This window comes from Bos indicus, chromosome 23, assembly GCF_029378745.1.
Source record: "Bos indicus isolate NIAB-ARS_2022 breed Sahiwal x Tharparkar chromosome 23, NIAB-ARS_B.indTharparkar_mat_pri_1.0, whole genome shotgun sequence".
Lineage (NCBI taxonomy): Eukaryota > Metazoa > Chordata > Mammalia > Artiodactyla > Bovidae > Bos > Bos indicus.
In genome coordinates this window covers 22946913-22968347 of record NC_091782.1, presented here as the reverse complement: position 1 = coordinate 22968347, position 21435 = coordinate 22946913, and positions in this window count along the sequence as shown.

The window sequence follows — 21435 nt, the reverse complement described above, 5'->3', positions numbered from 1 at the left end:
CACTGCCCTCTTGCTGAGACCACAGGGCATCTGAAGTGTCTGCTCTGTCTCTGGGTGTCCTGGGCTACACCGGAACTCTGCTATTTTTCCTCTCAGACAAGGAAAATCTCTGCCTGAGCACTGTTTTCCACTGACCAAGAAAAAGCCGAGTATCAACACCCCTGAGATTTTTAAACACTACTGGCTTCCCTGTGGTTATCCCTGCAATGGATTCTGGCTTTACAGCGCTATGCACAGGAATGAAGAATGCACCGCTGCCTTCAATTCCCTGCCTGTTGACTCCTTATACATATTCTTGCAGGAAACTCAACCCCTCTTATCTCTTCTTCTTCCCCACACATAGCATGCAACAAATACATATCTTAGTGATAACTGGCTGCTTATATACAGTCCCATTTGAGGCTCATTGCAAGCACTGCACTGACATTTTTGCCTGAATTTTTTATAGTGGTCTTTTCCCCTGACATCTCTGCCTCTTGTCTCATTCTTTCTGGTTCGTTCTTTCCTCAATTAGATTTGTCTTTCGTGGGCTTCTGTGGTGGCTCAGATGGTAAAGAATCCGCCTTTAGTTCAGGAGACCCAGGTTCAATCCTTGGGTGGAGACGATCCCCTGGACAAGGGAATGGCTACCCACCACAATGTTCTTGCCTGGGAAATCTCATGAACAGAGGAGCCTGGTAGGCTATAGTCCATGGGGTTGCAAGAGTTGGACATGACTGAGGGACTAACACTTCCCCACTTTAAATCTCATCATATTGCTATTTGACTTAAGATCCCTCAGTGAATCCCTGTTGCTTTGAAGATCATAGCTAACTCAACACAACCAGTATTTTATTACTCATTGAGCCTTAGATCTTATTGTTTCCCTCCACACCTCATGCCTGCCTTCCAAACATTATTTCTCCATAGTCTGTCTTGGCAGAAATTAGCCTGAGCAACTCTTTTTTCTCCATTTACTGGTTACAAGACATTTTAATCCCAAAATACTGTGAAGTCATGATCAGGGACCATTTCTTATGTTTTTATATTTTCATGTTCCCTAGCACAGTACTTTAAATATTGTCACTAAGGTAAGTCAGGAAGGCAGGTATTAAGGAAAAAACAGGAAGAAAGAGGGGAAAAGGTAAGGTAAGAAGTTAGTTATGTATTAGTTAAACATATGTATTAGTCTAGAGACTAACATCTAGATATTTGAGTTTTACATTCTCATATATTAATACTTTATTTCTCTAATGTGTTTCTACTATAAAAACAAAACGAACATAGAGAAAGTAATAAGCTATTTCTTCTTGGCTCTCAATGCCCAGTGCTGCTATTTACACTCCTTTCCTCTCAGGCACACAGCCTTAATGTGACCATCAATCCATGCTGGTGGTTATTAAATGTGAATCAATAGAACGCCTTCAATCATTTATATCGGTGAGCAGAGGAGGTCAGAGCTATAGAGAAATATTCCCAAACCAAGGAAGCAAGAAGAGAAAATCTACGCCTGAATCAAGTGAAAATCCATGTTAGGGATTTTTAAAAATTGATCTCCCTCACAGTTGTCTTACTGTTCTCAAATAACCCTTGGACACACATCAGAAATGTTAGCCAGGCCAGGAAGCAATAGCCCCTTCTTTTGAGTTCTCAGTGGTATGATGACTATCAATTGAAGATAATGCATTTTACCTCTATTGCTTTTCATTGCTCATTACTCAACATCTAATCATTAAGAAGTATAGAAAGATGCTCTTCATTCATGTTATTTATCCATGCATTGTCTTTCAACCATGGCCTACAGTTTACACTCTGCTCTCTGCAGCTGAAACTACAGTTCCCAGATACTTCTTTTGTCAGGTAGAGTTTTGCTACATACTAGGAATAGTGGGCTTTTGCAGGCAAGTAGATGGCAAGAGGAGAGAAGAGACCACCTTCCTGCTTTCTTCTGTCCCCAGTATTATCTCACCAACTATGTCTCTTGGTCCTAATACCAGCAGCTGGTCATAGACTCCAGCTTATTTTACGACTCCTGGAAGCCCAAAGGATGTCCCACAGGGTGCTGCAGTGGGGGCTAATGCTTTCTTTTTTGTGTGGGTTTGAGATCACCTTGTATGACATCTCTGAAGTTCTGGGACCCAATCCTTTCCATTTTGTTTTCCTAGCTGCAGAGTAGTAAATGCTTTCCACCCTCAAAGTTATTTCCCCTGGCTACCACAGCATTCACTTTTTCCTTCTTTACCCTCCTGCCCGCAATAATAGGTTCCTATATGCTAGAATGCATCTACTGTCTTGGAATATCTAGTGCCAGTTATATTTTTCTGAGAGCAGTCTTATCCCTCAAGACTGGATTCTCTCTTGAGTCTTCTTTTAATTCAGTGGTCATACTATTTCTACACTGACTAATATCAAACTAAAGAACCTCTTGATGAAAGTGAAAGAGGAGAGTGAAAAAGCTGGTTTAAAACACAATATTCAAAAAGCAAAGATCAGGGCATCTGGTCCCATCATTTCACGGTAAATAGATGGGGAAACAATGGAAACACTGACAGACTTTATTTTCCTGGGCTCGAAAATCACTGTTGGTGGTGACTGCAGCCATGAAATTTTTTAAAAGACGCTTGCTCCTTGGAAGAAAAGCTATGATCAACCTAGACAGCATATAAAAACACAGAGATGTTACTTTGCAGACAAAGGGCCATCTAGTCAAAGCTATGGTTTTTCCAGTAGTCATATATGGATGTGAGAGTTGGATCATAAAGAAAGCTGAGCACTGAAGAATTGATGCTTTTGTACTGTGATGTTGGAAAAGACTCTTGAGTGTCCTTTGGACTGCAAGGAGATCAACCAGTCTATTATAAAGGAAATCAGTCCTGAATATTCATTGGAAGGACTGATGCTGAAGTTGAAGCTCCAATACTTTGGCCACCTGGTCCAAAGAACTGACTCATTGGAAAAGACCCTGATGCTGGGAAAGATTGAAGGCAGGAGGAGAAGGGGAAGACACAGGGTGAGATGGTTGGATGGCATCACTGACTTGATGGACATGAGTTTGAGCAAGCTCCAGGAATTTTTGATGGGCAGGGAGGCCTGGCGTGTTGCAGTCCATGGGACTTTACCCTGGACGTTGTATTTCCAGTATACCATTGCTGGCCATCCAGTATGGGTAGAAGTATGCTGTTTTTAAAATGATTTAAAAAGTGTTTTAGCTTTAACCCATGCAAAATCTTTCTGGCAGGTTTGTTACTGCTTTAATTTTTTAAAGTCCCCTCTTGAAATCTCAGACTTGACATGAGCTTGAGTAATTGAAATTCCTGTAACATTTTGTGCCACAAAAAAGACTCTATGACTGGAATACCCTATTATACTTTTTACTCATTCCACAAGGAAAGAAGCCTGTTGCTAGTGAAAAACTGGAAAATTATCCAGTCTTTGTTTTAATTCTAATATCTACATGTTATTGCTTTACAGCAGGTCTCCACATTTTCTTCTAATCAGGTCTTTAATGAGGTGAAATACAGTAGCTGAATGTGAAGAACTGCCACTTAAAAATAAAACTGAAGGAGCAATGCTTTCTTCTTTAAGGTGCATAATATTGAGGAAAACAGTCAGTTCAAAAGCAAAGTTTGCCATCTATCTTTAAATAACACTGTGAATAAAAGATGCTATCCGAACTTGCTCTTATTGGATTTATTTTTTAGCAAATAAAAACATTTAAGGAAGGAAAGCAGAATATTCTATACAGCTTTTTGTTCCTAAGTGAAAGACTCTTAAAGAACAAACTTTGAATATTTGCATGTGAATGGTAATGAAACGTGTCAGAGGCCTTCACTCTCTTTGTTGTTGCTTGTCTCTAAGTATTTTCTCTACTCAGAGATTGAACCTGAGTCTCTTGCATTGGAGAGCTTCCCTAGTAGCTCAGATGGTAAAGCATCTGCTTGCAATGCAGGAGACCTGGGTTCAATCCCTGGGTCAGGAAGATCCTTTGGAGAAGGGAATGGCAACCCACTCCAGTATTCTTGCCTTGAGAAGTCCATGGACAGAGGAGCCTGGCAGGCTACAGTCCATGGGGTTGCAAAGAGTCAGACACGACTGAGTGACTAACAAACCTGACTCCTGCATTGGCAGGCAGATAGATTCTTTACCACTGAGCCACATGGGATGTTACTAGAAAAGAAAAGAGGAAGGGGGAGGAGGAGAAGGAGAAGAATCTAATCTGTCAAACCCAAAATTCCACCCTTAGATTCAGTGATAAGTTATAGGGTATAAACTGAGGTGGCAAAGAGAGCTCATTTGGTCAGATAGACAAAATTTTCTTCACACTCTAATGAAGACATGTCTGAACTGATTGAGTTCTAAAGACAAATAGAAAACATTTAAGAGAGAGGTCTTCAAGATGGCAGAGGAATTAAGATAGGGAGATTACCTGCCTCCCCACAAATACATCAAAAGTTCATCAGAATATAGAACAAATCCTACAGAAAAACTTCTAAATGAAGACCCCAAACCTCCAAAAAGGCCAGCCAATCTCCTTAGAATGAGGTAGGACAAAAGATAAAGACAGAAAGAATGGAAAACATTTGAGAGAGTAATATTCTTTTATGGTTTTTAATCTGGTTAGTGTCTTTTCCTTCGCCTTCTCCAGCTTTGATAACCTCCCGTCTTACATCTTCAGATAGGGGCAGGCAGTTGGATGGTGACTAACCACAATACTGTCATCAGGTAAGTCAAAGAATCAAGTCACCCATCCAGAACTGGGATACAGTGGTCCAGTCCACCCCAGAGCTCCTTTCTGACTTGTCAGATAAAACCTGGTACTGCCTGGGTGTGAGTGCCTATACATTTTTCCCTCCTGAAACCTCTTTTTGTTTCTTATTCCCCTCTATACCATGTTCCTCAAAGCTACCTTATATTCTGCTCCTAATTTTGCACTGGTGTCTTACTTCTCCTATATCTCCTTTATCTCCTTTATCACCAGAAGCCAGGTCTGAAGCGCTACTCTTACTTCTTCCCATAATAACAAGAACCCAGAATATCAAGAATTACAGCTACCACAGAAGACCAAAATGGACATTTCTCAAAATAAGGCATACTGATATATAAGAGACACATGAAAGGATGCTCAATATTGCTGATTAGAGATATGCAGATCGAAACTACAGTAAGGTACCACCTCACACCTGTCAGAATGGCTATCATTAAAAAGTCTAAAAATTACAAAGGATGGAGAGGGTGTGGAGAAAAGGGAACCCGCTTACACTGTTGTTGGGAATATAGATTGGTGCGACCACTATGGAAAACAGTATGGAATTTCCTCATAAAACGGGTGCCATATGATCCTGTAATCCCTCTTCTGGGACATAAATCCAGATAAAACTATAATTCAAAGATACATTCACCCCTAAGTTCATAGCACACAATTCACAATAGCCAACATAGGGAAACAATATACATGTCTGTTGACCGACGAGGATTAAGAAGATGTGGTCCATGCATACAATGGAACACCACTCAGCCATAAAAAAGAAGGAATACTGTCACTTGTAGCAACACGAATGGACTTAGAGATTGTCACAGTGAGTAAGTCAGAAAAAGAAAGACAAATACCAAATGATATCACTTATATGTGGAATCTAAAATATAGCGCAAATGAACTTATCTAAGAAAAAGGCTCACAGACGCAGAGAACAGACTTTTGGCAGCTAAGAGGGAAGGTGTGGGGGTGGAGGTATGGATTTTATGGATTTTAAATTGGATTTAAAATCCAATATGGATTTTAAGATTGGTTTAAAGTCAATATTCCTGGATACAACATACAGAGATTTTCACTGGGAGTGAGTTTGGGATTAGAAAATGCAAACTATTACATAGAAAATGGATAAACAACAAAGTCTTATAGTATAGCACAGGAAACTATACTTAATATCCTGCAATAAATCATAATGGAAAAGAATATGAAAAAGAATGTATGTGTATAGCTGAATCACTTTGCTGCACAGCAGAAATCAATACAACCTTGTAAATCAACTATACTTCAATAAAATAAATTAAAATAAAAAAGAATAATAGCTACTGGTACTCTGTATAGCTACATTCTACCTGAATAATTGAACACCTTGAGATCACTATGCTGTTGACTGTTGCAGAAGTTCTGTTCTTTGGTGAGCTGATGCTAGTTTATCACTGTGGGCAGTGAGACCACCTAAGATCTATTTTCTTCCTACTGTTCAATGGTTACTTTCAAAAACATTATAAAAATACTACTGACCCATCTTTTTTCCATTTTTATTCATATTCTATTCTATTTCTTTTTCTCTGTGTTTTTTTTTAAAGCCTTTTGGCTTTTCTCTGGTTCTTAACAGGGATAGAGAACAGCTAATTAAATTCAGTGATACCTTCTTTCCTTAAATACCATAAAATGAGTCTCTAGTAGGAGGTTAGAACAAAAAGATAAATGCCTTTTGCATACCGGCTCATGCATGCTTCTGATATGAAACATTTGGGAATTGACTCTGGATTTCAGCAAATCTTTCTATCAGAACCCAGGTTTGGTCTTGTTACCCACATCTGAATGATACTGTGGTTTTCTACCAGGGTCTAGCATTTCACCCTACTTACAAGCTTGTTATTGCTGCTTGAATGCTGGCAGATGATCTGAAACTCAGAGATCAGAGACAATGATTTATTATTTACAGCACAGCAAGCATGCAGTCAAGCCCCACAGGGTGAGGAGGCGGGCCCAGCTAGATGTCATGCTTGCAGCAAGCTTGCAGTCCCAAAACTGTAAATTTGGAGACTCACAACCTCCATAGTGAGCCTCTTTGTCTTGGAAGAGACACAACCCTAAAGAAACATCCTGAGTAAAGAATAAACAGGGACTTACATTCTTGTCATAGCCAACAGAAATGGGCATGGATACTCAATACACATGCCAGATTACCTCTTCCAATATTAACTTCAATTCCCATAAGGATTTCTTAGAAAATTGGTTTAAAATCCATATTCCTGGATACCACATAGAAAGATTCTAATTCAACTGTTCTGGGATATTGCCCAAGAAACTGCAGTTTTAGTTTAATCAACAGATGATTTTGATGAGATCATTTTTCCTAGAAGGGTTTTATTAACTTCAAATTGCTTTCCTATACTTGGTATTACTAACAATTGAGGTAGATGTACTAGATGTAAGGCATGTTAGTTGTAGAAAGAAATAAACCCTCACCCCAACCCCAGCATCAACCTAAACATACTATGTATTCACTCCATAGTCAAGGAGTAACATGTGGATGGCTATATCTTATCCTGGCATATATGAAAAACTAACCACAACAGAGAAATTTAGAAATTTCTTGAGAAATTTAGAAATACTAGATCACCATATTCACCAATGTGTTCACAATGTTAGCAGCTCTCTGTAAAGTGTTTTAGATGAGGCGAGAGCCAGGAAGAGGTATGAGAGGAATTAGTTGGTCTGAATCAGTTGGAGTTGCAATGTTCCTTTTTAAAAATCAGGTAGTTATTAGAATAATTGTTTTTAGAAAGAAAAAAAGACCAAGAGCTTACATTTTTGAGATCTATCTTTGAACTGATTCTCTTACAATCAGTAAAGCGTTGGGAAAGTCACAGAATCTCTGTTAATTCATCTGTAAAATAGAAATTATATCTTTCTTGCTTGGGAGGTGGAGTGACTCAGATGAGAAAATGTGTCTAAAGCAACTTGTCAATTGGATAGTGATATGCAGATGAAAGCCAGGGAGATCATTTTATTTATGGTATTTACCACCCTTTAGGGAAATATAGCCCGCTTTTGCTTGACAAATACAGGACTTAAGAATATATCATTTTTAGTGAGTTGACCAAAGTAATAAATATTATCTGATTAACCTGAATATCTTTCAAACTCAAACAGAATTTCAATTACGGTCATACCTTGGAGATGGCTTCCCTTTTGGCTCAGCTGGTAAAGAATCCTTGTGGCTCAGCTGGTAAAGAATCTGCCTGCAATGTGGGAGACCTGGGTTTGATCGCTGGGTTGAGAAGATCCCCTAGAGAAGGAAAAGGCTACCCACTCCAGTATTCTGGCCTAGAAAATGCTATGGACTGTATAGTCCATGGGGTCACAAAGAGTCAGACACGACTGAGCGACTTTTGCTTTCCCTTTCATCCCTTGGAGATGTTGCTGCTCAGGTCCAGACTACTCTAATAAAGCTAGTATTACAATAAAATTAACTTCCTGTTTTTTCAGTACATATAACAGTTATGTTTACACTACACTATAGTCTTAAGCATGCAATAGTGTTGCAGCCACATGTTCCAGGAAACAAACTCACTCAGAAGGACAATGCAGATAGTGGAATGCACTTTATTACACCGGTGGGCCCAAGGCAGAGTCTCCTCTTAGCCAAGGACCCTGACCAGTTTTTGTGAAAACCTTATACACCCCAAGTGTATGTGCCCAGACCCATCTCCCCAAATTCTCTGAAACTAGTCTTGTAAAGGAAAAGAAAGATACAATCAAAGTTAACCTGTGATTCATCTGCCTTAGGTCTAGGTGGTTAACAGTGGACAATTATCAATAAGCCTGTGGTCATACCCCAATAAGCACAATAGACTGTATGATTCTATTCGGTTACACAGATAGTTAGGGTATTTTTTAGGCGATGGAGAGTCTAGGTACAAGCCCTGCGGCTCTTCCTTCTGGGGGCCTGGTTTTCCAGTTGGTATGTCGTTTCCATAGATACTGGGCATATAACTCAAAGTCCACAGTCCAGCCCAAGATAGAGTCCTCCTTTCAATATGGAGCCTGTTCTGTCTGTTTCCTCCTTCACTCCCCCCCTCTTGTTGCTCTTAACTCATAGTATGAGCATCATTCATAGGGCTATATTGCATGCTGGCTCTCCGAGTGCAAATTTGGGAGAACGCCACCAACCTTTGGGTTACAAAGTTCATGATACATTGTAAAATGCAAGGTCCACAAAGCAGAACTATCAAAGCAATTATAACTATGGTAAATATAGTTTTCTACCAATCACTCTTCATCCGAGGCAGGACCAAAGTCCAGAAAGAAATGTTTTCATTTGACATTGCTTATACCTGGTTTTTCATGTCATCTAAAGCAACTGATACATTGCCAGATAAATCAGAAATATATACACAGCATTCAACTTTAATTATAGTACAGGCCCCTCCTTGAGCAGCTGTGAACATGTCCAAAGCCATTCTATTTCAAATTACCACTTTTGTTACTTCTATGAAACTGGTGTGTACATAATATGTAACCCCATGACCTGAGTCTATTGACTGTAGGTCTGGCTTACACCAAGAAAGCAGGGAGAAATTATGATTAACAAGAGAAAGGAAAGTCTCTTTTTGTCATCCCAGAAAAGAGCAGAGTGGTTTAAAATCTCCTTGGTGGAGCGGTGACACCCACCAGGGAAGTCCATCCATCACAAACAGAGGCATAGCCCCACGTACCCAACAGTTGGAGGTGCTGTGGAGGTCCGCGTGGGAATGTGTGTGTTGATGAGGCCAGGCAGCAGGAGTTGACTATGCAGCTTCATCCTGAAGGGGCTCGTCTGGGATCTTCTTTCCTTCTTTTTCTTAAGGATGATCTTAGTTTCTCGAGGGTCAGTGGGATCCCTCTGTGCAGTCTACTCAGCGTTTTCTGGGTCTCCATGGTATGCTCTCTTCACCCTCATATGATGGATCCAAGGGACAATACCTGCAACGTTAACTGCAGTAGGGGTAGTTAGAATAACAGTATAAGGGCCGTTTCACCAAGGGGCTAGTAAATCATGTTTCCAGTCTTTGACCCATACTTGGTCACCAGGCATAAACTCACGAATCTCTTCCCCAAGGGGGAACGGCACCCTTTCTTGTACAAACTTAGTTACCTAATTTATTACCTTACCCAGTTCCATCTGCTGTGAAATCCCATCTTCCCTTACCTGAGGCAAATTTGTTGACACCTGTTTTATTATGGGAGGGGGATTCCCATACACAATTTCATATGGAGAATAGCCTTGGGACCATGGAGTCATTCTGAGTTTGAGCAGAGGTGTCGGAAGCAAGTCCACCAAGGAGCAATCAGTCTCTATGATCCACTTGGAGAGTGTCTCTTTTAAGTGTCCAGTTGGTTCGTTCCACCATCCCAGAACTCTGGGGCCTGTATGCCATATGTAATTTCCACTTGATATTTAGAGCTTTACATACCTGTTGAATTAAGTCGGAAGCATCCCAGTCACTCAGTGGCAACACTGTCCAGCCATTTCAAGAGATAAGCCACGAGCCTGTCCCATGTCCCCACAGTCTGGGACAACACTCCTATAGCCACTTTGTCCTTTTCAGTCATGTAAAGAGTCAAGGTCTGGCAGGATAAGGCAAATGCTGATGTAATTGTACCAGGTTTGAGTTCTATTACCACTGGGACTTGTTGGTTTGCAAGCCCAGGGGTGTTGTCCTCCGCCCAGACCCCAGGGAATTGTTGACCCTCTCTCTTTCTCTCTATTTCTCTCTCTCTCTCTCTCTCAACTGTTTAGCCTTTCAGGTTTCCCTTCCGGGAGATCGTGCAACCTCCATTCATCCTGAGAGGTTACCTAGAGGGAGGGTAAATAAGTGGTTGAGCCCATTCGAAGAGTGGGTCTTCGTGGGGGGGAAAAGGTCACTTGTGCCCCCAGTTTAGACAGCAAGTCTCTTCCTAACAAAAGTACTGGGCATTCATGGGTGTATAAAAATTCATGAGTCAAAGTCTATAGGCCTCTCACAGTCTTTTGTAGAACTCAGAGGGTGATTCAGTTTCTCTCTGAATCACTTTGGAGGGTTTTGCCCTATTCATAGGTTTTCGGGCCCCCGTCTTGAGGCCTTGTAAAATAGCTGCCCGATATCTCTCCAGGAGCCCCTCCCTTCCTCTGTTACAGTCCCAGTTGGGCCTCTCATCAGGGATGGCTAGTTCTGCCCATGATTACGGGGTTTGCAGTACTCTCAGGTGCCATTTCTCTTAACCATTTTCTGGCCTCAGGATCCTGTGTCTTTCCTCAGTGCTGAAAAGGGAGACTAGTAGTTGGATTATGTCATCCCATGTACGGCAGTGGGTTTGAAAATAGTCTCCATTATCGTAATCATGGCTTGTGGCTCCCTTGAGTACAGTGGAGGGTGTCTCTCCCACTTTAATATATCCCTAGAGGAAAATGGCTGGTAATAATAGGCTACAGGGGGCAGATGGTAGTGCCCACATGCATCCTGTGTTTTCTTCCCTCTTCCCATCAGTACTCACTGGGAGAGGTGGATACAATCTAGGAGACCTGGCTGAGGTGTAATCTTGGGGGCATTGACCAGAGGTCTCCACCACTGGGATTGGAGCCTGCTGAAATGGCAATCTCCAGGAGAGCTGGCAGAGGAGCAGCGACTGCTTCAGGAACTTCACCTGGCCCTGGATCGGGCATTAAGGTGGCCTCCAGTCCTGGTGGAGCACTGGGCAACAGGCATGTCACCATCCAGTATGGGAGAATGGCAGGTCATCCTCATCCAAATCCTGCCAGATCCCAGAGGGAGAAGAGGGATCCATGTGTCTTCACCTGCCGGTCAGCACGGCAAAACCAGAACACCACGTGGTCCAAGACTGTTTCTCCCTTAAAGTCTGTTCTGCATTGGTGGGCTTGCTCTGGTGCCAATGAAAACACAGATGGGTTAAATATCCCACATCCCAGACTGTCTCTTGAAAAGCCAATTTGCACTCACTTATGTATCCCTCTCCTTCTAGCCTGACAGTTCCGAGGGGGTCAAGAATTTCACAGCAGATGGGACACCTCCTTGGGGAGGGCAGAATACGAGCACACAAAAACCAACTTTCTTCTCCTAAAAATCCCCTGGCAATTGCTTGGTAATAATTTTCCCCAAGATGGCATGGACACCACCTCCTAAATGACTTTCACAAATTTCCTTCCTAAGCCCTAACGTGCTCGTCAACCTGTGTACCAAGCGATTGCTGCCATCTGCCTATTCCAGGCTCCTGTGGGTCCATGCCCCTTCTAGTTGCTCCCAGGGGGGTGATCAAGCCCCCTCTTCCACCCTGCAGGGTGGGTTACTCCTCACCTGGGTGCTCAGTTCCCCTGCTGCTGTCCACTACCTGCTAACATGAAAGGTCCAAGCACTGAGAAGCAGAATCCTTCCAGAAGGACGAGGCGCCTTTCCCTCTCTAGAAGATTCAAGCCGCAAGGCCTTGGTGTAGTCCCAAATTGGACTTGTCTCCTCAAAGTGAGGAGTTTCCCAGCCAATGCACCAAATGTTGTAGCCACACGTTCTGGGAAACTCACTCAGATGGACAAGGCAGATAGTGGAGTGCAGTTTATTACACCAGTGGGCCCAAGGGAGAGTCTCCTCTTAGCCAAGGACCCCGATCAGTTTTTTGTGAAAACCTTGTATACTCTAAGTGTATGTGCCCAAACCCACCTCCCCAAATTCTCTGAAACTAGTCTGAACAAAGGAAAAGAAAGATACAATCAAAGTTAACCTGTGATTCATATGCCTTAGGTCTAGGCGGTTAATAGTGGACGATTATCAATAGGCCTGTGGTCATACCCCAATAAACATAATAGGCTGTATGATTCTATTCGGTTGCACAGATAATTAGGGTGATGGAGAGTCTAGGTACGAGCCCTGGGGCTCTTCCTTCAGGAGTCCTGGTTTTCCAGTTGGTATGTCATTTCCACAGGTACTGGGCATATAGTTCAAAGTCCACAGTCCAGCCCAAGATGGAGTCCTGCTTTCAAGATGGAGCCTGTTCTGTCTGTTTCCTCCTTTAATAGCCTTATTCTGAAAGAACACTGTACATATCTTAATTTAAAACTGTTGCTAAAAAGTGTCAAAAGAATTTCAGTAGTAACATGGTAAGATCACTAATCACAGATCACCATTACAAATATAATAAAAAAGTTTGAAGTGTTGCATGAATTACCAGAAAGTGACACAGAGATGCAAAGAAAGTGAGCAAATGCTGTTGGCAAAATGATGCCCTTAGACTTGTTCAAAGTAAGATAGCCACAAGCCTTCAAATTGTAAAAAAAAAAATATGTATATAGTAAATATGTTTTTAAAGGCAAATTGCAATAAATTAAAGTGTAATAAAACAAGATGTACCTGAATGCTATTCCAGTGCTATCAAGGGATCCCAGCTATTAGAAAAGTCTCCATTTATAATAATTTTTCATTGACAATTGCTATTCATCAACAATTCCTTCATCATTTTGTTTTTCCACTTAAAATTGCATAAATTTCATTGTATTCACTTGAAAATAACTTTAATATGTGTAAACAGCTACTCATCTGGGATGCCTAGATGTTTTAATGTGACTCTTTTCTCTCAACTCTTGGTTTTTGAGCCTTTGTGTGTTAATTTGCCAATTTAGAATAAAATGGTGGCACTACTGGCAAATTAATTACTCTTTGTTTAATAATTTCAGGCACACATTAGGAGCTTGGGAACATTTTGTTGTTATGGTTTCTTTCCAAGTACACCTGGCCATAATACAACAGCCTGCTGTAGTCATGTCTATTAAACAAGAGGCATCATGTTTGAGCACTATTTACTATAAGAGAATTCATTTCAACAAAATTATTCATGAAAAGCAGGTGCCTTTAGTGCCAGTTCTGGATAGCTAAACAGCCTCCACCATAATATCCTCTGCCAGGGATTCCTAATTAATCAATAGGAAAGTTTACCTACTTGGAGCTGTTTAAAATTTTGTTGTCCAAACTGAATTTTTTCAGTGGTATAATCAAGTATAGAAAAAATACTGTAAAAATGTATGACCTCAAATCTTATTATCTTTTGTCTTTTGCAATCTAATAAAAGTTTATGGCACTTATACTCTGATTTAAAATTAGGCCACCTGGAAACTCAGTAGGCCTTTGGTGTCATGTTTATGATGATGCATGAGCTTTTTAAGAGTCCACAGTTTTAAATGAGGATGCAATTTAGTAGCTCACCAATTTAAAAACATTTTCTGTGAAGGACCAAATAGTAAATATTTTATGCTTTATGTATTTGCCAAGAAGTGAACTCAAGAATATTTTTTAAGTGCTTATATAATAAGTCCTCTGGTGGTTGGGCCCTGGTTCCAGGTCAGATGCATTTTCGGGGTGGGGCGGGGGAGTCTTACTGCAACCAGCCACCTGATGGGTGGGCTGTATTCTTGCCTAACCAGGTATTTGGCATAAAGTATCCTAGCACTGGTGCCTATAAACTAGTGGATGAGACCAGGTCTCAGCACTGATAAGCTAGAGGAAGGATTTTAAACTGACCCTTGCCTTTAGCCCTGTCTTTATGATAGAACGAGTTTCCCCGTATGGCTCTTATCAGTGTCTTTGTCACCTAGGTGAGCTCCAGTTGCTCCCTGCCCTCAAGGAAGCTCTCCAAGATTAGCAGGTAAGTCGGACTTAGGTTTCTTTCAAATGACTGCTTCTGCCCTGCATCTCAGAGTACGTGAGATTTTGTGTGTGCCCTTTAAGAGTGGAGTCTCTGTTTCCTACAGCTCTCTAGCTCTCCCAAAGGTAAGTTCCACTTGCTTTCAAAGCTAAATGTCTGGGAGTTCATCTTCCAGGTTTAAGGTCATGAGTTGGAGAGTCTGATGTGGTACTTGGCTCTATTTTTCTTTGAGGAGAACCTCTGTAATTGTAATTATTCCATTTGTACGTTGCCCACCTGGTGATATGGGTCTTGACTCTACCACATTTCACACTCCTAGCCATGTTGCTGCAATTTCTTTTATATCTATTTAGCTCTAGAAGATCTTTATTGCTAATCTTCATGTCTTTCTTATTAATAGTTGCTCTATGAAAGTGAAACTGTTAGTCACTCCCCAGCTCTTTGTGACCCCATGGACTATAGCCCACCAGGCTCCTCTGTCTTTGGGATTCTTCAGGCAAGAATACTGGAGTGGGTTGTCATTTCCTTCTCCAGGGGATCTTCCTAACCCAGGGATCAAACCTGCATCTCTTACTTCTCCTGTATTGGCAGGTGGGTTCTTTATTACTAGGGCCACCTGGGAAGCCCTATATTGTAGCTCTAAAAGCAGTTGTAGTTTTGGTGTGTCCTTATAGGAAGAGGTAAGGTCATGTTCTTTCTACACTGCCATCTTGGCCACTCCCTCTAATATTTATTTTTATAGTATCACTTTAAGGAAAAATGAGTATAAAGTTTGTAGGAAAATTTTACACACAGTAGGCAACACACACACTTTTTCCCATTTTTTTCTTTGAAATACATTCTAATATTTTACAGTAAACTACAACACTCCTGTATAGTGAGAGAAAAAATTAATACTTGCTGTAAATGCAGAAAAATCTCAAGATTTAAATTTAAAATAGAGACAGAGTGCATGGCATGCTTTTTTCTTTACATTGTTTAATCTCTAATTTTTTCAACCATAAGATAGTAAAATAATATTTGCTAAGCAGAGTTGTTATGAAGTTGAGAATGTAAAATGCTTCATATATTAAAAAATATCTTATGACAATGTAATTATTATCTGGAAATTACATGGGTATATGGTAGTTACTTTTGATTTACAGTTTGACTTTCAAATTAGATTGTAATAGTTTTTTTCCCTTCAACACCTAGTTGATTCCTCACACACAAAAAATGAACTCCTAAATATTAAAGATAAAGGCTATTTATTTAAAGCAATGGGAATGAATCACTAAAACTCAAATTAAATTTCAGCATCTAACTTTACAAAAATGCAAGTCACAGGAAGCAGTTTTGTACACATAGATGGAAGTGAGCAACATTATGACTCTGTGTAACTTCACTATAAATTCTGCTGCTGCTGCTGCTGCTGCTAAGTTGCATCAGTCGTGTCTGACTCTGTGTGACCCCATAGACAGCAGCCCAACAGGCTCCTCCGTCCATGGGATTCTCCAGGCAAGAATACTGGAGTGGGTTGCCATTGCCTTCTCCACTACAAATTCTAGAATTCTATAATTCCTCTTTCTTTCTTTCTATTCCAATTGCGGATGACTTTTCATATATTAGTTTATGTATGATAAATCAACCCATAGAATATATTTTGAAGTTTAACTCAAGTCAAATGCAGTGATAATATCTTTATGGGTTATACTCAAAGACGACCACAAGCAAAGTGTCAGACTCTTAAATAAACACAGACTTCTGAGTGTCAAAGATGTTTGAGAGAAGGCACAGCCCTTCTAGTGGCCTCCAATGCCCCATGTATTCCCTTTCTACACACCTACCACCCTCATCACCCCCACTACACTAGCTTCGTCTCCTACCACTCTCTCTGTTAGTCATCCAAGTCCAGCCACTCTGACCTCTTTCACCAAATTATGTGTCATGCCCTATCCTTTGCTCTGAGTGTGCCCTCTGCCTGGGCGGCCTTTCTAAAATATGCACATGGCTACTTCAGTCACTGTCTTTGAGACTTTGTCCAAATGACTGCCTTCTCAGTGAGGCTCATGTTCTCTTTCTATTTAAAGTGGTTGCTGTTGTTGTTGATTCACTAAGTTGTGTCTGCCTCTTTGTGACCCCATGGACTATAGCACACCAGGCTCCTCTGTCCTCCACCACCTCCTGAAGGTTGCTCAAATTCATATCCATTGAGTTGGTGGTGCTTTTCAAGTTGATCTTGTATTTCTTCAACTATCAATGTCTGTGATCCTTCTCCTGCTCTATTTTCTCATCTTCCCACTACACTTGTCAACTGTTAGTAAGTGTATTTTCATTATTTATCGTTATTCTCTTCCTATGAGAATGTACTCTCTGTGTGGAATCTTTTCTCTGCGGTGTTTACTGCTGTCTCCCAAGCACCAAGAAGAATGATTGGCATGACTTTATTGAACAGACTAATAAATAAAACATGGGAAATTCTTTCATTTATAAGAGGCATTTTGAGTTTCTTTGTTTCTTGTCATTGATTTCTTTTCTGTCCTTTAGTTTTCTTTGTTTTGTTTTGTCTTTTATTTGTTGGCTTTGTTTTAGGGGGTAGATTTTCATAGTACTAAATTTAGGATAAAAATACTAATACATTGTTCTCTTTTTTAGGTGTCCTACTACCTATTACTGTAGTCCTTTACAATGAAGAAAATCACTCAAATGTCTTAGAAGTTGAAATCTATAAGGGTGCAGAATATTTTTCTCATTTAACTTATATGCAGAGTACATCATGAGAAACGCTGGGCTGGAAGAAGCACAAACTGGAATTAAGATTGCCGGGAGAAATCTCAATAACCTCAGATATGCAGATGACACCACCCTTATGGCAGAAAGTGAAGAGGAACTAAAAAGCCTGTTGGTGAAAGTGAAAGAGGAGAGTGAAAAAGTTGGCTTAAAGCTCAACATTCAGAAAATGAAGATCATGGCATCTGGTCCCATCATTTCATGCCAAATACATGGGAAACAGTGGAAACAGTGTCAGACTTTATTTTTTAGGGCTCCAAAATCACTGCAGATGGTGACTGCAACCATGAAATTAAAAGACGCTTACTCCTTGGAAGGAAAGTTATGACCAACATAGATAGCATATTCAAAAGCAGAGACTTTACTTTGCCAACAAAGGTCTGTCTAGTCAAGGCTATGGTTTTTCCAGTGGTCATGTATGGATGTGAGAGTTGGACTGTGAAGAAAGCTGAGTGCCGAAGAATTGCTGCTTTTGAATTGTGGTGTTGGAGAAGACTCTTGAGACTGCAAGGAGATCCAACCAGTCCATCCTAAAGGAGATCAGTCCTGGGTGTTCTTTGGAAGGAATGATGCTAAAGCTGAAACTCCAGTACTTTGGCCACCTCATGCGAAGAGTTGACTCATTGGAAAAGACTCTGATGTTGGGAGGGATTGGGGGCAGGAGGAGAAGGGGACGACACAGAATGAGATGGCTGGATGGCATCACCAACTCGATGGATGTGAGTTTGGGTGAACTCCGGGAGTTGGTGATGGACAGGGAGGCATGGTGTGCTGCAATTCATGGGGTCGCAAAGAGTTGGACACGATGGAGTGACTGAACTGAACTGAATGCAATTATAAATTTTATGTGTCAACTTGTCCAGATAGTCGGTCAAATATTATCCAGGTTGTTTCCGTGAGTGGTTTTAGATGAGGTTAACATTTAAAGTGATAGACTCCTAGTGTGGATGGACCTCATCTAATCAGTTGAAGGTTTGAATAGAACAGGCTGATTCTAACCCTTAAGAAAGAATTTCCCTACTTGACTGTCTTTGAATACTGACATTGTTTTGTTTTTCCCCTTTTTCAAACTCAGACTGAAACTGTCTCTTCTTGAGTGTCAAGCTTGTTGGGCTTTGAACTTGAACTACACTATTGGTTTTCCTGGGTCTCCAGCTTACCAACTCACCATATAGCTCCTGGGCTCTGCCTGACTCAATAATCATGGGATCCAATTTTCTATATATGAATAATATGTTTAATATATATAATATTTGATATAAATACATATGTGTTAGTTCTGTTTCTACAGAGAACCTTGACTAATATACCTAATTGTATTCAAAAAACTAGACATTATCATGAAAGAATAAACAATGGGAAAAATAATTTGTGTTACAGCTCATGAGATTTAGATCCAGTTCAGTTCAGTTCAGTCGCTCAGTCATGTCCAACACTTGGCGACCCCACGAATCACAGCATGCCAGGCCTCCCTGTCCATCACCAACTCCCGGAATTCACTCAGACTCATGTCCATCGAGTCAGTGATGCCATCCAGCCATCTCATCCTCTGTCGTCCCCTTCTCTTCCTACCCCCAATCCCTCCCAGCATCAGAGTGTTTTCCAATAAGTCAACTCTTCGCATGAGGTGGCCAAAGTACTGGAGTTTCAGCTTTAGCATCATTCCTTCCAAAGAAATCCCAGGGCTGATCTCCTTCAGAATGGACTGGTTGGATCTCCTTGCAGTCCAAGGGACTCTCATCAGTCTTCTCCAACACCACAGTTCAAAAGCATCAATTCTTCGGCACTCAGCTTTCTTCACAGTCCAACTCTCACATCCATACATGACCATTGGAAAAACCATGGCCTTGACTAGACGGACCTTTGTTGGCAAAGTAATGTCTCTGCTTTTGAATATGCTATCTATGTTGGTCATAACTTTCCTTCCAAGGAGTAAGCGTCTTTAATTTCATGGCTGCAGTCACCATCTGCAGTGATTTTGGAGCCCAAAAAATAAAGTCTGACATTGTTTCCCCTGTTTCCTCATGTATTTGCCATGAAGTGATGGGACCAGATGTCATGATCTTAGTTTTCTGAATGTTGAGCTTTAAGCCAACTTTTTCACTCTCCTCTTTCACTTTCACCAACAGGCTTTTTAGTTCCTCTTCACTTTCTGCCATAAGGGTGGTGTCATCTGCATATCTGAGGTTATTGATATTTCTCTCGGCAATCTTGATTCCAGCTTGTGCTTCTTCCAGCCCAGCGTTTCTCATGATGTATTCTGCATATAAGTTAAACCTAATTTACCTTGGTTAGCAGTCTCTAGATGAATTAAGAGGGATGATTTTGAGACAGCCTCAGATTAACAAAATAAAAAAGTATACTACTCTTTGTGTTTTGGTTTATGATGATAGGAGAATGAATCATGTTACCTCGTTTGTAGTCATGTCCAGAAGAGCCCATCTCCTCACTTCCCCATATAAATGAGCATTGGAGCTCCTAGAAAAGAAACAGAAGAAAATGAAATATATCATTTTTCTGCTAGGTAGGAGAATATGGCCCTAACTGAAGCATCACAATCACTCTATATCGTTGATATGAGGTCTCAGAGATTATGCTCCAGAGTCACAGCTATCATTTGATCTAAAATAATAAATCCTATGGAGAAGAATTCCAAATAATTTGCATAAGCATTGCCCTGAATGAGGTGGAGCATAACTTGCCACTCCTTTAGAGTGTCCTCACATAGAGACTTTCTTCAGAAGGAATGGAGTACATAAAAGAAGACAGAGAATAGTGTTACAGTGAAGAAACTTGACAAACACTATCTCAGCAGAATGATCAAGGTCAACATCAGCAGTCATAAATCATGCTGACAGTATATTTCCTTGGCAGAATGTGCTGGTATCCTTTACCTCTGTGGGTGTTTTCCCTTAAGCCACAATGTAATCACTAGAAAATATCAGACAAATTTCAAAATACCTGACTAGCTCTACAAAATACCTGATTGATTCTCCTCCAAAATGTTAAAGTCATCAAACTCAAAGGAAATTCTAGATGTCACAGCCCAAGAAAATCTAAGGAGACGTGACAACTAAATATAATATGGAATTCTGGATGGGATCCTAAAACAGAAAAGAGACATTACTAAAACTAAATAAAGGTGAAGAAAATATGGACTTTAGTTAATAATAACATATCAGAGGGCTTCCCAGGTGGCGCTAGTGGTAAAAACCTTGCCTGTCAATGCAGAAGACATAGAGATACGAGTTTAAACTTGGGTTGGGAAGATCTGCTAGAGAAGGGCATGGCAACCCACTCTAGTATTCTTGCCTGGAGAATCCCATGGACAGAGAAGCCTGGCAGGCTATAGTCAATAGGGTTGTAAAGAGTTAGACATGACTGAAGTAACTTAGTACATAAGCATATAATATATCAGAATTGATTCATTAATAGTGACAAATGTATCATATTATTAGGGGAAACTGGATGTGGAGTATAGAAATCTCAATTCTCTTTGGAACTTTTCTGGAAATTGAAAAGTACTGTAAAATTAAAAGTTTGTTGGCATACAGTTTAAGATGAGGGCATAGGAGCTCAGACCACCTGACCTGCCTCTTGAGAAATCTGTATGCAGGTCAGGAGGCAACAGTCAGAACTGGACATGGAACAACAGACTGGTTCCAAATAGGAAAAGGAGTACGTCAAGGCTGTATATTGTCACCCTGCTTATTTAACTTATATGCAGAGTACATCATGAGAAATGCCGGGCCAGAAGAAACACAAGCTGGAATCAAGATTGCCAGGAGAAATACCAATAACCTCAGATATGCAGATGACACCACCCTTATGGCAGAAAGTGAAGAGGAACTAAAAAGCCTCTTGATGAAAGTGAAAGAGGAGAGTGGAAAAGTTGGCTTAAAGCTCAACATTCAAAAAATGAAGATCATGGCATCTGGTCCCATCACTTCCTGGGAAATAGATGGGGAAACAGTGGAAACAGTGACAGACTTTATTTTGGCGGGGCTCCAAAATCACTGCAGATGGGACTGCAGCCATGAAATTAAAAGATGCTTACTCCTTGGAAGGGAAGTTATGACCAACCTAGATAGAATATTGAAAAGCAGAGACATTACTTTGCCAACAAAGGTCCATCTAGTCAAGGCTATGGTTTTTCCAGTGGTCATGTATGGATGTGAGAGTTGGACTATAAAAGAAAGCTGAGTGCCAAAGAATTGATGCTTTTGAACTGTGGTGTTGGAGAAGACTGATGAGAGTCCCTTGGA